This window comes from Bombus pascuorum, chromosome 1 (genome assembly GCF_905332965.1).
Source record: "Bombus pascuorum chromosome 1, iyBomPasc1.1, whole genome shotgun sequence".
NCBI classification, from domain to species: Eukaryota; Metazoa; Arthropoda; class Insecta; order Hymenoptera; family Apidae; genus Bombus; species Bombus pascuorum.
The window spans coordinates 4,530,476-4,548,912 of record NC_083488.1 but is presented as its reverse complement, the minus strand read 5'-3'; the positions used below and the strand labels follow the sequence as shown (position 1 = coordinate 4,548,912).

Sequence of the window (18,437 nt, the reverse complement as noted above, 5' to 3'; positions counted from 1 at the left end):
CTCGATAAGATACGACCCGATTCGATCAACGTCCCATTCGACAGAGCAGAAGAGAGACGTTTCTTATAGGTTGGACTTTAGCGAGAAGAAGCATCGATAACTGCGTGTAATCGAAAGAAAATATCCTGCCAGCTGATTGTTTGGCGCGCTCCATTACCAACGATTCCGAGCGTCTTTCCTCTTTTTCCAAGATCCTTTATCCTTTATCTTTCTTCCTGTTTCGGCCAAGAGAAATATCGTTAGACAGCGAGAAGGAAATATTTCCGCGGTTTTCTTTACCGATACGAGTCCATTTGCGGGTAAGCTGCGTGGTAAAACAGGCGAGAAAACAAGGGAAATTTATTCGCCTGCCTAGCACGATTTTCTAGCGTGGAAAAATTACAAAAGGAACTATCCGTTGCTATCATAATTTCGATATAATGAGAAGGGAATAAGGTAAATGGAAGTTGCGATATAACAGCAACGGAGGTGTAACGTAATGCGACAGAGGAGAAACTGCCCTAGAATTCTAAATTATAAAGGAATTAAAATAAAGGGAATATACAGGGTGCGTATATAACTTCAATGTGACTAAAATGAGATAAAACACGTCGGTATTGTAATACGACGGAACGCAACGCGATAAAAATTCTGCTGTCCGATAGAATCTTAAATTAAGCACTCTAAATTAAGGTTAAAAAATAATCATAAATGAATATTACAAAAATAACTTTGCTGCAGCGCAATGCAGATTCTCCTCTTCTTTATGATCGTAAAATAAAAAAAAAGTCGAAAGATAAACAAGCAAAAAGTATCGAAATTGTCACGTTAACGCAACGTACGAGACGCGATAAAAAATTCTTCTATCCACTGTGATCCTAATTTTTTGAAAGAAATCGAAGAAAAGAGAATACAAGATGCACCGCGATTACGATGTTACGCGTGCAACCGTAAATATACAAAATAATGAAATACGATAGATACTCGACAATTGCTGCGATCCGAGACATTCGTATCCATTACGCCGTTTCCCTCTTTCGTCCAGGAGGAATACTCGCGTAAATTTAAATCGCTGTGCAATTTTCTCCCACGAGTGATTTCCCCGAGATCGATCTCGCGAGCCAGGCATTTAGGGCACGTTACTTTCACCTAATCGACGGCGAATGCTCGTGATTTATAACGATATTAAAATGGTCACGTCGATTCTACGAGTCCCGCAGCCGTTTCTTAACGTTTTATCGGCTTTTATTTATGAAACCGGAGGAAATGACACTTCCGGCCAGAATCGCGGCCTATCTCGAACCAAACGTGGCCACGTCGACCGTTTCGACCGCGTTTAACATCTTTCGGCGGAGATCTTTTTGCGTCTTTCTCGACCATTCGCGGCGTTGTACCGGCATCGAGTCTCGATATATTCCGTTTCGTACGATTTTCTATTAATTACGACACGTGCCGGTGATTACGTGGGTAGGCTGAGTGAAGAATCTAAAAAGAACATTTATCCAATGATCCAAAACCGTGTTGGATTGGCTGAGGACGGAGGATTCAGCCGACGCGCCAAACGCAAAACTTTAAACTTCTCGAAACGAAAAACATGCGACTCGGGCCACTTTCACGACCAACGGCGCATACGCCAAACGTGTTCTCGTATGTAGAATTATTGCGCGAATTCGACGAACGAAATATGACAAGGAATCGTTTTCTTGCGTTTGGAGAAAATTTGATTATCGGACGATGACGGGATATCTTGTCTTTCCTCTCGTTCCTACTCTGAGGAACGAAGAGCAAATCGAATGCTTGAATTTCGTTCGCTTCCTTCGTCATTCTCCACTATCGGTTTCCATTAGCTAAACTATGGTATTTAGGTTGTGCGGTATTTAGGCCAACGCCTACTACGATGCGCGATACACCCTCGTAATAAAATGTCAAGCACAACTTACGATATATTTTTCATGAAGTTTCTCGATGCGACTAAAAGTTGTTTCACGGTCGACAGCGTAACTGTGCAACGCGCACAGTTTTTCTATCGATCTTCCGCGTTTACAGAAGATGAAATCGCTTTTCAATCGTCCTCGATTCCCGTATATTCTGTAGTTTGCAGAATGAGAAAGAGCATTGTTGGCGCGACAAACGCACAATACGGTTAATGGAGAACGAGGTATCGAGAACGATCGCAGTAGCTACGATCAACAAAGGGTACTTCGATTCGCGTGGGCGTTTTATCTGTGCAGCTGTTTCCCAACTATCTGGAACACCGTGTACGTAACGCGGACCGCTCGTCCGTAAACTGGGCCAGCAAACCTGCTCCTTGTTTTTGTTAATTTGCTCGTGGAAACCGCCAAGTTGCAGATAAAAAGTTTATTAGGACGCTTCATACTCGACAGGGGGCGAATCCCAGCCCTCGAGCAAACGTTTCCACCCCTTTTGTTCCAGCTGTCTCTTCGTGCTTTTGGCTACCTCTCTTCTTTCGCCGTTGTTTTCACCCCGTACGCGTTTACATTTGTTTTCCTCCTGTTTCGTAGCAATTTTTTACGGCTTTCCCTTCCCTCGCAATTATTTTTCTTTCGTTTCTCAATTTCCGTGTACTCGGAGCCTGACAAAATTACGCAACGAATTTTTCGAAAATTTTACGATAAGCGACATTTTCTTGCACACTTCCAAACAACTTTTCCAAGTTTCGCGTTATCTGAAAAGTCCTTTTCGACCGCATACAGTCGGCAAATGGAAAAACGTGGTAAGATACATTTTCAGAAAATGAAATTTTCTCTATGATCGAGGTAAAGGTTTGGGATCAAATTTTGTCCCGTTTCTCGGGACAGTTTTTTCAGGTTTTGCTACGCGAGAAATTCCTCCTGGTCGCGTAACTAATCGAACCGTGTCAAAATTGTAGAATGAATTTTTTTAGAAAATTAAATTTTCCCTCTAGTCGAGATATTGGTATCTCGTCGAATGGTATTTTGTTTCACTTTCCCAGTGAATTTTTTTTTTCACGTTCTATTGTTTCGGAAGTTCTTGAACGCGCATAATTGAAACGCGCAAAAATTGTGCGATACATTCTCGGAAAATTAAATTTCCGCCGTGATTCCGACGAATGGTATTTTGTTTCACTTTCCGAAAGAACTTTTTTAAGTTTTGCTATTTCACAAGTTCTTGCTTGCGTATAATTGCACCGCGTAAGAGTCGTACGATAAATTTTTAGAAAATTAAATTTTCACTACGATCGAGATATTTTGTTTCGTTTTTCCGAGAAATATTTTGGTATTATATTATACAGAAATCGAATTTTGCATCACTTGAGAATTATTTGCAAGAATTTCGGCATACATTTCGAAAACTGCAACCCCATTGATACTTTGATCATATTAACGGGAAAAGCTCTGTTCGTAATGTCTTTTTCCATCGGTGAAAACACGGTTTGAAACGGAATCGTTCGGGAAAATAGATTTTCCAGTCGATGATTTTGCCAATCGACACAGTTCGCCGAAACTTTGTCCGTGCTATTTTTTCCGGATATCGATCTGTTGTTTTGCTCGCGTATGCTCGCTCGCAGGAATAACAAATATGAAAAGATTAATATTGGACGAGAAATATTTGTCGGTATGACAGGAATTTCGAAATAAAGTTTTAACGATAGTTTGTTGCGCATAAACCGGTATCTTCTCATCGCGAATTACAACAATTAGCAAGAAATGAAAATTTGATTCTTCGATGAAATTGAAACTGAATTTTTATTTCGTTTACTTTTATTTCATTCCTCTCGCTATACGCAGCTTCCTGTAAATCTAATTTCTTTCCCTTTGAGCAGTTCGTAAACTCGGAGTTCCTTTCCCGCCATAAACTTCAATTTTCTTGAAAAACAAACTTCCAAGCTTCCAATTATCTTGCTGTTCAAACTAACAACTTTCGATTTGTTGTCTTAAGTAATATTCGAGAAACCAGCGCGGCAAGAGAGCGAGCGAAAATTGAAAATTCTAACTTGATGCTTGAAAAAAAAAAAAAAAAAGAAAAAAGGATATCGAGTTTCTTAACTCTCTCTCCTTCCACGTACCACCTTAACTAACCATCAACTTTTTATCCAATCTTGGCCGAGGAATATTTCAAATCGAGAAACGAGTATCGCCGGAAAAGACGCGGCAGTTAATAAAGCGCAAAGCGCGATCAACTTTGAATATCTTTCGTTAACATATCGGAGATCGTGATGTTCATGTTTCTTCATCTTCCCAACGAAACAGAAGTATTGGGTTGGCAACTGAGTGCAATTATATAATATTAGTTGGTAACTAATCACTTAGTTGCCAATCCAATAAATGGATTTTACAGACAATGTCAAGACGAATTAGCATATTTTAAGAATTATACTATCGAATTCACCGTATGGCCTCTGCGCGCCCATCTATGGAAGATATTTTCTGCACGACGAGCCCTGCCGCTAATAAAATTAAAGAATGAAACAGTCGTTTCGTTGCAACTGAATTCTAACATTGTAACAGCCACACATACTCTATATAACATTACCATCTAATGACAAAATCCGCAATCAATTAATTTCCAACCCAATATTTCAGTGTCACTAATTTTTCCCAACAAAAGCATCTCTAGCGATGTATCTGCGATTATTCGGTTGTCCAAGGAAATCCGTAGCGAAATTTAACGTTTATTCCGCGGAATTAAAATTGAACAACGTACACGATCTCCTCCTCGTACTAAATATCTCAAATTGTTTATAGACCGACTCTACGATCGTTTTACCGAAGAGACGTTCCTCTTGCTCGGCGAATCGTTTCAAGCGGAATCTTACGAAATATGTCATTTGTTGTGGTTGAAAAAAGATGTTCTCTTAAGAAAGCCTTCTCGGGAGGATCCTTCTGAGAGCAGTTCATAATCGATCATCGCGGAACATCCTCGATATTTATCAACATCCTGCACACGTGTCGCTACATTTACATACTCGGCTCTCTCCCTGCGGTGGAAACATTTTTGGCAAAGGGCCTAGAAACATTTAGAGAATCCTCCGGCGAAACGGACAGAGATAAACTGAGACAAACCGGCATAGAGACGATGGTCGGTGCCGGAACAGTGACTCGAATCTGCCACTCGCCTAATCACTTGCTCCTCGACGGATAACGATAATCGCCTTTCTATTTTACGTCGGAGAGAACGTTAAAACGAGATACGGTGTTGTTGTACAATAGCAACGAAACACAACGCGCGTAACATACAACCGAAATATGACACGTCGAACGTTGCTCGATCGTTCGATTTGCCTGTTAGTCGATGGCGAAAAAACGGGTACTTTGATACGACGTTCGGGATCGGTTGATGGTTTATCGCGTTGGGGAGAATTTTTTTTCGTGGAAATTCGTGTTCGTCGTGTAAGCGGAAATAAAAGAGTGGAAGCTAAGCAAAGATCCGTTAAATATAGTCGGTACAATAACGCGTACCGTAGTTTACATATATCGCGTATTTTCCCATTTTACGCGAATTCTCGTTACGCGTATTTTTGCTAGCGAGGTCGTTTTTCGAAAGTGCAGTGAAAAATTGCAAACGAATAGAATAAATGGGATGCGGACGTCGAGACTGAAGATGCAAGTGCAGGAGAGGACGACGCGGTGATAACCGTAACTACGAACGAATGGGAAAAAGATATCGTAGAGCTCGTACAACGACCTTGTGCAACCAGCTATTCAGCGAAAGATTTCAAAAATGGAAATACAGAAGTACGTCGCCAGCTACGAACGTGTTAACGGGTTAAAAAAAAAGCGAATCTCGTTCGTCCAACTAGACGCGTCTCAACGCACAAAATTTCAGCCGACAAAGAAACTCCGAACAAACGAACGACGATTGTCGCGTTGGAGATTCGCGTCGTCCTCGTCCTATTCCCGTAGGAACGGCTCGTTCGAAAAACGCGACACGAAGGGATACCGAGTGCTGCTCGTTAATCCCTGATGCGTTTTCTCCGCCTCTCCTGTCGTCGCTCGGTTCGCCTTAACCGTCGCATTCCTTGTGTACATAGTCCAACGATGGATCTCGATGGAAAAAAAGAAAAAAGAAAAAAAAGGCAGAGTCGAGGAGAAAGAAAAAGGCGAGCAAACGGAAGCTGGCTTGAGCCCTCGACGGCCGGCTAGTAGTTTAATTAGTTCGTTAGCCTTTTCACCGAGCTTCTTCCTTTTCTCTGTCTTTTCTCTCTCGTTACTTTATTTTTTCTTTTTTACCTTCGTTTGCCTGTTCGGTCGTCGTGACTCTGATTTCTCCAACACGACGAGAGTCGCGATCCTCGGACGCGTGGTTGGTGATCGAGAGAAGCGAGTTTTTCCAGGAAATCGATTAGAAACGTGGCACGAGAAGTAACTAGAGGATGGTTTCTCGTGTCATTTTCATTTTCATACTAATTGCTATACATTATGTTACTCGTGTCTGTACGTTTCTGCTGCAACGACTGTCTTCGTGACAACTTCTTCGACTATCTCTCAAGCCAAGCTCTCTGCCACGCTCGTGTAATTTATAGCGGTCGATTAACGCTCAATTATCATCTTTCCCTGCCAAGTTAACAAAGGTCAAGGGAAACGAGCATTCCAATATTCCTAACAACTGTACTCGTATTTAACGCGTTTATATATGTGTGTGTATGTAATTGTCTACATTCGATTTCTTCTATTTTACTTTCATTCTCTCTTTTACCAATAGATAAAATGCTGACTACAGAATGTCGAGGAAATTTTAATACAACAAGTATTCGAGTATACTTCTGCGAACAACTGTGTCCAACACACCCTATCGTTATCTACGATACATCAAATTTCTCTCATTCTCCTCGCTGCTTTCTATTCCTTCCGCGAATAAATAAAGTTCTGGATTATACAAAATGTCGATAAGAAACAAATATCCGACTAATTCTGCGAACAACCGTGTTCAACACATCCTACAATTATTCGATGTACATCGAGTTTCTTTTATTCTCTTCGTTCCTTCTTCCTCCGATAAATAATCGAAATTCTAATCACAGACTATTAAAGAAAATCAGACTCTCGATAATTTCTTACATAATTTCTTCGCAATATTTTTTAACAATTTACACGAAGCTACGAGTTATTCTTTCTACGAACGACCACACTTCTATTTAACGCTTCTACGTATACTTTTAATTATCCACAGCTAAATTTCCTCCTCTTTTACTTTCTTTTTCCACCCACAAATAAACGAGATTCTTATTAAGCAACGTTGAAAAATGTCTATGGAAGAATATTTATTCGAATATACTTGCGAGAATAACAACACACCTTGTAATTATTTAATATACATCGAGTTTCTCTTATTCTCTTTCTTCCTTTCTTTTTTCCTCTGATACATAGCAAAGATTCTAATCACAGATTATTAACGAAAATCAGAATCTCGATAATTTCTTACATAATTTCTTCGCAATATTTTTAAACAATTTAGACGAGGCCATACTCCCACTTAACGCTTCTACGTATACGTTTAATTATCCACAGCAAAATTTCCCCCTCTTTTACTTTTCCACCCACAAATAAACGAGATTCTTATTAAGCAACGTTGGAAAATGTCTATGGAAGAATATTTATTCGAATATACTTGCGAGAATAACAACACGCCTTGTAATTATTTAATATACATCGAGTTTCTCCTATTCTCTTTCTTCCTTTCTTTTTTCCTCTGATAAATAGCAAAGATTCTAATCACAGATTATTAACGAAAATCAGAATCTCGATAATTTCTTACATAATTTCATCGCAATATTTTTAAACAATTTAGACGAGGCCATACTCTCACTTAACGCTTCTACGTGTACGTTTAATTATCCACAGCAAAATTTCCCCCTCTTTTACTTTCTTTTTCTATCCACAAATAAACGAGATTCTTATTAAGCAACGTTGAAAAATGTCTATGGAAGAATATTTATTGGAATATACTTGCGAGAATAACAACACGCCTTGTAATTATTTAATATACATCGAGTTTCTCCTATTCTCTTTCTTCCTTTCTTTTTTCCTCCCCTCTACTACGAAAGGTTTAAATCGAACAAGGGTTACGATATTTTTCCACGGGATCCATTGGTGCTCGAGTTGCAGGCCCGCTCACGCTCCCACGGCCATAATTATGGATAAGAGTGGCAATAAATAACGTACGTGCGGCTCGTATATAAAGTCAGCGAGACGGGTATAATTCGTGCATAATTTACTCGTTTTCGATAGGTGGGAGCTGTTCGGGTGTGGGACGGGACCAAGTTTTCGCGGTTCCTAAATCGACGCAGCACTTTAGAAGGAAATCGTGCCGGATACTCGTCGAATCTCTTTACATATTACAGCCCGTAGAGACGAAATAACCGTTCGATAGGGACCATTTTCCTTTCGAAGATACTGGCTGCGCTTGAGTTACGACCATTTTTATCTCCAACTCTACCCGCCAAACTATTTTCTCTCTTCTTTTTTCAATGCCAATCCAATCCATCTCCGTACTCTCTCGGTTTTTCCTTTCCGCGTCTCTTTGCAGCGATCCGTACGACGAACGGTCGTCGAATTTGCTTGAGAAATGGGAGAACGATTCTTACTTTCAAGTATCGTTTCGAACGTTCAAGAGCTGAGATTCTATTCGTCCAGATTTCTGTTAGCCATCCCGTAGTCTTCTCGCGCTCTCGCCGAGACACGAGTTTCCGAGAAAGAATCGCGTGGTCGCGGATTTGTCTCTTTTAAACGCGCACAAAATGTTAGTACGGAAAACTGTAGCAAGGGTTTACGGCAGATTTTGATGAAATTCGAATAAACCACAAACAAAGTACGACTGTACAATCGTGGACGATCGTTTCGATCGCGCAGCTATTTCGCAGGAAGATGTCTTGATAACTCGGGTCGTTTCGTAGATACTTTTCGCCAAAAACCGAGAGATATTCGCTCGGCTTGTTATCCTAATAAGCATCGACCGTAAAGGTGTCGTAAAGAGTCGTGGCTCATGGAGAGTAATTACGCTATGAAGAGGCTCGTTACAGCAAGAAAGATCGTTAAACCTTTTGCAGCTGTTACAAAGTAGAAAAGTATAAGGAAAGATCCGGTCGATCGAGCACGATCGGAGGCTTCTTGTCTGGCGAAACGATCGCGTTAGATGCAGTCGCTACGATTGCACGCCTCTGCTCTCGCGGCAGCGAGATACGTCGATAAATAAGACGATATTATGACCAGCGGCGAGCGGTTCGTGATGCTTTCACCGGTATCTAGCGCACAGTGTTTAAGAGGCACGGCGGGGCCGCGTTATTATCCGGGTGCGAATACGCGTCTCTTCTCCACGCTCTGTCCGATACTTGGCGCGATCGTCTACTTTTCCTATCGACTGCCGCGCGTCTATCGTTCAATCCTGCTGTTAAACGTACACAGCCACGTGTATCGCGCGTAGAAAAATCAAAATTTATCACGGATATCGATAATATAATTTCTACGATTTTCTTATCTCGTAGAAACTTGAAATTTCCCGCCATACCTCGCGCAAATGTCTGCCATGCTTTTCTTATCAGCAGGCGCGCGTCTATGATCGTTCAAACCTGCGGTTAAACGCACACGGATACAAGTCGTATCGCGTTTGTGGAAGAATGGAAATTTGTTATAACGCACATCGGTGCATATCGATAAGGTGGTTCCAGGTAGATTTTTTAATTTCTGCAAACTCGATGTTTCCCCGACGATACCTCGTGCGAACATCTGCAATATCCGCGTGTATTTTTCTTTATCGGCTGATCGTTCACCCACCTCGCGATTAAACGTACACGTAAACGGCGTTCGTATCGCATTTAGAAAAATACAAATTAATAACGGATATCGGTAACGTGGTTGGAAGATTCTTCGATTCACGAGAACTTGAACTTTTCAACGACGCTTCGCGCGGTCAAGTACAATAAATCTTTTCTTATCAACCCCTGCGCGCCGATGATCATTCACCTCTGTGATTAAACGTATGCGCGTAGATAAGCGCTCGCATTGTATTCAGGAAAATAAAACTTCGCAGTGGATATTGATAATACAGTTCTATGTTCTTCTGATTCGCGTGCAACTCGCTTTTTCGCGTGATTAAAAATATTGGGTTGGCAGCTAAGTGATTGCGGATTTTGTCAATACCACATAATGACAAAATCCGCAACCTCTTAGTTGCCAACCCGATACAACGTTGCGAGTATAAGCGTCTTTCCAACGAAACAGATCTGTTGAAGCTTCTAGGAAAACTCTGCATCTTCTCTAGTGTTTAATTTTTGGCCCGACGATCCTCTTTACAGCGGCTTTTCTATTATAGTACCGCCGACGTACAGACAATGTCGACCATAAAGCGCAAATGCCGACAGGCCGAAAGGGTCGGAAAATTTCAATAGGCCTAACGACCATCGATATATTTCGGAACCGCAGTCGTTGATCGTCGGTTAGCCACCGGAAAGTGAAGAGTCAAGAGTCGTTAATCGAGAGTCGTTATATCGCGCTACTGCGTTAAGTTCAAGTGAAATAATCATCGTTTAATTCACTGTGATAAATCCATCTATCAATACGTTATCACATAGGATAGAAACCACTGGAAATCCTAATTTCTATAATGCATTCATTCACGCGTTTGCTCTCTCTATTGCGAGATATTGGGTTGGCAGCTAAGTGATTGCGGATTTTTCAATACTACCTAATGACAGAATACCCAATATATTATATGTCGGAGATGAAAGAACATCGGGGCCTTTCTTTCGGAATTTTTGGGAAGATCCCCAATACTTTAGTCTAGACTATTCATTATAGCTGTACCTAAATAACAAAACTTGGAAGTAGTTTTTCATGATTTAATCCGATTACGTTTGCCCGAGATTTATGACAGTAGGCTTGCGCTCGAAGTGATACATCTGGTCGTTAAACGTAGCCACGGTCACGGGATGAACGTTATCATCTAACAAAGGTATGGAGCAATTGTATAGCTCTCCTTAAAAATATAGTTGACCCGAGGGGTGCAGAGAGGTACGGAGAAGAGTATATAAGTGCAGTTCCACTTGGACCGAGAGAGTTAGTTGAGTTCTACTTATACTGAGAGCAAGCAAGTCGAGTTACGCTTGAATCGTGGACCAGTAAGTTCAGTTCGACTTGAACTTTGGAAGAAAACGCATTTGATGTCCCGTCGACTGTGGATTCGTTATTGAACCTAAGACCATTGTCATTAGCATCTCGAGTATCTGATGGCCACGGTTACTTGTCAAATTCTGTAATAATCATACTTGTACTAGTAAATATCTTCTCTATTGCATGACGACAATGGCTAATTCAAAGGAAGATTCGTTACACGTCTGCAACCCCAATGAGAACTCGACGTATAAAACCTCAACAAGATCGAATTACTGCGAAATTTGTATTCGCTTCGCAAACAGTACGAAAGCAAAGCTGTTTCGGGATCGTTGTAGTCGTCGGTTGAAACGCATCCAACGTTAGAGAGCAGCGGGATCTGCGAAATTTATTATGGTGCTCACGTTCGAAGAAGGATCGTTCGTTATGAGCGAAAATCTAAAAAATTCAGACCGTCGTAAAAGTTACTTCTCGATCTGCGAGTCGTATAAATTTTCATCTTTTCGCACACGGTCAAAGAAACAGACTCGCAATCGGAATTTCTTTCGTTCGTTTACGCGTTTGTGGGAAATTGACCCATTGCGGACGCGTGTCGGCATATAATCGCCCCAATCTGTTCAAGTTCCACACAATTATTTTGAAGTGACTGGCGTACGTCTATTTTTCTAAACGATAATCTTATGTGTATTTACTCGTGGATATAGTAAACTAAACAGTAATATGTTTTTTAATGAAAGAAAATTATAGATCTTCCGTTTAACGTAAACTCGCGATGCAGGATGATGGTCGAGTCAGAACGAATTCCAATCTTTCAATGGTATTACCAGAAGAATCAGCAAGCTTTTTATATATATTTTATAATACCTTATTCACGATGCTTAAAAGATTCGGAAAAGACATGTTTCATAGTTATAGTAGTGACGAATATTATTAGGTTGTCCAAAAAGTTTCTTTCGTTTTATGAGGAAATAACAGACGCACAACGTTTTTTTGTTTTATATTATTTTGTCGAATTACGTACGATCCATTTCGTTCTGTTGAGATAAACACCGCGACATTTCGCAGACTTGGTTTCGCGTTTGTACGAAGGTGCACTGTTGTACAAAACACGTTTACGAAAGAAAGACACTTTCCGGACAAGATAGAAGAGGACGACGGTGCTTCAGACAGTGGGAAGGAACTCCATTCGACAAGGACACTGTTCAGACGTTTCGATATTTCTAGCGATAGCGACGGTAATGATGAGCTAAATATCGAAGAAAATAATACAAGCTTCAACGATGAACACCGCAATCGTTCAACCTGTACATTTCCTCGACTGCGCGCGCCATACTTTTTCGCGTCCCTTCATCGTTTAATTCACTGCGATAAATCCATCTATCAATACGTTATCACATAGGATAGAAACCACTGGAAATCCTAATTTCTATAATACATTCATTCACGCGTTTGCTCTCTCTCTATTGCGAGATATTGGGTTGGCAGCTAAGTGATTGCGGATTTTTCAATACTACCTAATGACAGAATACCGTTAAAGGTGGTTCGTCGGTTAAAAATCAACGCACAGGCACATTTGGCGGATAAAAGCGCACGGAGCAACGCGTGTAGTAGCTCGCTAGCGGCGCGAGGCGCGATGAATAATATTTAACGAGAGATACGATGGCCGGTGTGCATCGAGTCTAGAGGCATGAATACGCTTAGGGAAATTAGAGTGGCGAGAGAAATGGCCGGTGTTGTCGAGTGGCGGTGTATCGCGAGTACACCGGTGACTGTGACAGAAGCACGAGTCGACGAACAACGTACCATGACCGTACCGTTACCGGCGCGCCGGTGTAAATCAAGCTTCAGTGGCAGCCGACTCTCCTTCGACCTTAATAAAACGAGTCACGGATAGCCTACGATCATGCTAATCGGCGAAACAGCCCGCGATCCTTCACGGTGTGATAAACTAATCGCAAAAACAAATCGCTCTTACTTAATCTTCTCATTCTCTTCCCATTTCTTTTCCTTTTTCCTATGTAAATAGCATTTTATTTTATTTTGTGGGGAACTGGTATATAGGAGGTTCGATCGCCAGGTTTAATAGACGAGATTGCTCGTCGTCGAAGCCGTCGAATATATTTAAAATAATAAATCAGTATACAAGCTATATTCGCCGAGTCGCTCGTACAGAGCAAAAATCGCAAAGTCGAATTTCCAATGGACACTTGATAAAACACTCGCTAGATACTAATTCGTATAGTGACTCGTATAATGACTCCAACGATAACTCGAGTAATAACTGACTCGCTCGCGATCGCTTCCGTTTATTTATACTGGTCGGAGGAGAGTCGGAAAATTCGAATTTGTCTTTGATCGACGAATGCACGTAGCGGCGACATTGTTTTGCGCGCAGTTTATTCGTCGTTACGTTTCGTGCGTCAAGGCGGTGTCAATATCCGACGCAAAACAACAACATTCTCGATTCACCTCGTCCTATGGCTCGTGTGCCGCTACAACTTAATCCTGCTACGTTTTTCCCCGGTTATCTTCCACCAGATCATATTTTTCTAACGTTAGAAAAATATCTTCGGTTTGTCGTTTCAACGTTACGTTAAACGCATATTCTTCCAGCATCGCGTTCTTTCTGTCCCATAGAATGGAAAGGTTCGAACATAAATAGAAATTTCTATATCTCGATCTTGCTGTCGTTTTAACGATCAACGAAAACAGGTTGGAACGTTCCGAAAGGATGTTAAACGCCAGATCGAAACGAGAAATTACGCGGAGCTTTTGTCTACTTTGTCCGAATTAAAGATATCTCTCAGCGTTAGATAAAACACCATCGAGTCGAGAATAATCAAAGCTACGTTGCGCACAATCGACGCGATCCACGTTCTTTACTGGATTTTTCAAAATGATTAAAATAAGGTAAATTTCATGGACCAACGAAATTGTCAATCGCGCGGATCGTTGCTTCGTTCGTCGAATTTACTTTGAATATATTTTCCCGTCCCGTTTTCTGTACCCAAATGTTTCCAACGTACCGCGTGTTTCAATTTCCGAAACTGTACATCTTTGAACATATCGCTACACGTTTGCCAAACTTGTACTCTATCCGGCCGAATGCAACGCTTCCAACTACGTGTTTCAGTTTCTAAAACTATCTATACCTTCGGGCGTATTATTGCAGCTATCTTTGCCATTCTTGTACATCTGAGACGCGTTACTTTTCCCAATATTCCATGCTCGTACCTCGAACGCAACGCCTACACGTTCCACTTTCCAAACTTTCAATTTTTCCTAAAGTTATACACGCGTTACGATTATTATACGTACGATTTGGTTTCGCCTACAGCTTCCACAGAACTGAAACGCTAATTGGTCAAATTTGGTTCAGCCAAAATCCAAAAGTGGATTTGAAAATTAGCCGGTTAACCGCGGAATTGAGTTTCAAGAATCCCTTGCGGGATGCGCGATTAAAATTAAAAAGGACGATATACGCGTCGAACCTTTAGACTTGAATCAATTTATAACCGACTTTAATGGTTTGGTAAAAATAAAGGAACTTATACTTTGGCACAAAAGTTGGTATGGCTAGTCGAAAAATTCAAATTCTTAGAATTTTCGACTTGTAATAAGTGGTGAAATCAAATAGTACGTATTCTATAAATCAATCTTGCCACCGTCTATCTTCCTATTTGAAATGAAAAGTCTGGATAAATTTACTCGATCTTTTTAAATTTTAAATAAAACGATAAGATTCGTCAGGTTTGGAAACTAAACAATAACTGGAACAAAACTGACTGATTTAGATAATCTTGCATTGTTCGATATTCTGCCTTTATAGATAATGTGTCGACAAGTCGAAGCCAGTTAGCTGATTAAGCTAAATACTAGACGGAAACACGATCGTGAAAGAATTGGAAATCTTCCAAAGCGAAAATAATAAAACCATAAATCCCTGTACAGCGCGGGTATATCTTCTCAAATCCACTAATGAATTTTCAATGGGTCGAACGATCCGCCGAGAGAAGATTTCCGCTTTTGACCGATTAAATCGAAAACGATCGGTTCAAGGATCGAGCCAACGAGCTAGTTGTCTTTTTTCTGAAAAAAATCTTGAGCGGTGATAGCGATCGTCCTCGAACACGATCAATTTCCACGTATCACCTAAGAACTCGAGGCGAAATAATATCTTTTGTGACAACGATATTACGCTCAAGGCTGTTTGGACCTGTTGTTTCGTATCCTTAATTATGCCAATTGCTACGCTGGTCGCCTCGACTTTTTGCTTGGAAATACCACCTCGTTGAAACGTACCTCGCGCAGCCTTGTGGCGTAGACGGCGGTTTGACATCGCCTTTGTATCTTTCGAATTACGTTCGTTTGATTGTCACGTATGCACGCGTATAATTGGGCCATGGCCTGTTAACGAACCATACGAAGTGGCACGAAACGAAACGGTTGCGTGGCAAACGGAACGCGGCCCGACGTTCACCGTCCAACGTCCAACGTCTAACGGACGAGATGAGGCCGAGCGCAAACTTGAAAAATTCATAAATCTTATCGTTAACATCTGTTCGCGACGCGTTCGAGCTCGTTCGTCTTGGCGTTCCTCTTATTTCTTTACGCCGGCTGTCTCTCGCATTTCTCCAGGGCCACGATTCGCCTTCGTTCCCAGCCAGCCGTGCATCCTTCCCTTTTTTCCTCGGTCCAAGGGAAGCCAGAGGTTACGACGAAGAGTTTACGCTGCGGACAGCAGGTGCGAGCGCGAGATCTACCTTTGGTTCTAATGGAATTTCGTGGAGAATTATCGCGGCCGACTGCTACCTTCGTATTTAATTTAATTAAATAGGTTTGATATTTAATTGATTCACACAGATTAGTTTTGAACGCTCTGTATTTCACCACCTTGTACAGTCATTTCACACACCGGATACTCAGACAAAAATAGTGTAGCGAAAACAGAAGAGAATCGCAAGTAGTCGTACCAACTCTGCATGTAGGACATGTAACCTGGTTTTTTCGTATACAGAAACCGAGGGTAAAGAAATTCCGCAGTTTTTCACGTTTGACTTGGCAATTGATTAAAACTTCATTCGAGAAGCGTCTATATGTCCGACGTTAATTCACGAAGCGACAGGTGTCTATGAGTAAACGTTCAAACGCCAATGAGACGAAAGAAATTTGATATTTTTGAAGTAAACTCACATTTAAACTGGCGCAGAATCTCTTCCTCTGATATGCGGTGGCTTATCCAAGACGGTGCGTTTCCTCCGTGCACTACCACGGTACTCGCTGTAAATCATAAAAACGAACAACTGATACACTGAAATTCGTTATCGTAAATGGTTCGCTAACTTGGTATCAGAAATAAAACAATCGCAAGAAAGATATTACGAATGTATAAATCCATGGCTGAACGTTTATACGGTAGAGTTGTATTTCGTCTGGATTTTCCAAAATTGAATGGCCTCTTAAGAGCTCTTGACAAAAATTAATTACCCATCAATGTCGACAATTTCCCGAATACGTCAATATTACCACCGCGCAACATCAAAATCACAATCGCTCGTATCGTGACTGTTCACTTTTCAATCCACTTTTCACTCTGTGAAACTAGCGACAAGCAACAAGACCAGCACGCATCGAATTGATTTCATATCGAAAATAAATGATCCGTCGGTCGTAAACGATGGTCGGTGGCACAAAAAGGCCTGCGGTGGTGTAGTTTAACAAGGACGTTAAAATTACGCGGTTAGCATTGAGCAAATTGGCGGTACGATCGCGAAATTATATCACGCGCGGCCTTTCTATTCGCGCGCGTTCGTTCATAAGCCGTCGATGCCGCTGGAACGTGACGGCCAAGTATTTTAACAGCTTCATCCAACGTCCTCCGAATAATCCGATATCCCGGCGATTCGGTCGAAATCAGCGATCAAAGGTATCCCTTTTCAACGAAATACCGGCCAAGTATCGATTAGTATCGTTGTGCAGTTGCACGAAAATTCTGCCATTTTCCCGCTGGGTCCAGGGTTTCGAGAGTATCGACGCTTTTCGACAATCGTATCTGCCGATTAGACAAAATCGTCGAAGAATTACAATGATCGCCAGAACACGCGTCTCTTGAATATATTTTAAAAATTTGAAACTCGTGACGTTAACGTTTAAATCTCGGTTTTTAAGACTTCTAACTCCGAGTATCGTAGCTTAAAACTCGAACTTCTGCAATTGAACTTTCCAATTTCCGGATATAAAATAAATTTCCATTGAACCGTAGCCGTAGCAGCTGTTTTAAACGTACCCAACGCGTATTTCTACCTTCGAGTCGAAGAATTTATCATAATCTACTATATCACGCGACAAGTTTGGACGATCGATTTTGACAAAATACGTACTATATAAATTTCGCTTCATCTTCCGTCTTCCAGTTTGAAGATACGCGATAAATATTGGACTATAGCCGCTGAAGCTGTTTTCAATGTACCCAACGCGTATTTCTACCTTCGACCTAGTCCAACAATTTATCATAATCTGTATGAGACGCGTGACAAATTTGGACGATCGATTCTGACACGATATATACTGTATAAATTTTATTCCATTTTCCATCTCGCAGTTTCGAGATGCACGATAAACTTTCGTTGAACTGTAGCCGTTGAAGCTATCTACCGTGATATATCTAAATTTCATTTCCCACTCGAACAGCTGCAAATATACGTCAGAGTATTCTCTCGAGGGCACCGAGACATTTTAGTAAAAAAAGGGTTCTACTTTTCTACGTCTATCTTATGTTGTGACTTATGACAGTGAACGCTAACGATTATCGATCACTAGTCAGGAATTTACAGCTTTCGATGGAACTACCAACGACGTGAATAGCGAGCAAAGTTCCTCAATGGTCCATTAAATGGTAGATCCATTTAGGAGGCAACCACGTTCAACACGGTTTAACATCACCGATTATCGTGGCGCATTACAAAAAACAAGCACACGGATCCTTGAGAATCTAACTTTATATCGCATATGCCTCGAATAAATAATCGAGCAGAATATCCTACAAAGTGGTAATCGAGTCGAACACATTCGCACGTGTTCTCAGTTTCCGCTAGGATTTGGAAAAATTCCAAGTTTTTTAACCGCCGATCGAAGCCTTCGAATATAGCAAACATTTAAACTACTTCTTGGTCAAAACAATTTTTCATCGCATTCGAAGCAACTTACCAAATTTGCTCGAAATTTAATCCTCGAGTGGTAAATGGCGAGTCGCGAATCGTTCTTCTCTTATTGCAAATTGCAAGGTGAGCCGTTGCGTTATTTTGTCGACTATCTTTAATGGTTTAATAAATCCCAATAGATGGTAGATCCTGTCTTTCTACGTTATCGCGA

At 41.1% G+C, this 18,437-nt stretch overlaps 1 protein-coding gene across 7 annotated transcripts in view; it reads right to left on the bottom strand.

The window, feature by feature from the left end:
• Positions 1 to 18,437, bottom strand: part of LOC132912629 (ankyrin repeat domain-containing protein 50-like) — a 216,429-nt gene that overhangs the window by 168,037 nt on the left and 29,955 nt on the right. For 6 of the 7 annotated variants that reach the window (XM_060970267.1, XM_060970276.1, XM_060970212.1 and 3 more), the window contains exon 2: positions 16,260 to 16,346. The exons of the other annotated variant lie outside the window; for it this stretch is intronic. The gene's annotated coding sequence lies outside the window, so the exon portion shown is untranslated. The remainder of the gene's footprint in view (positions 1 to 16,259; positions 16,347 to 18,437) is intronic. 7 annotated transcript variants of the gene reach the window in all.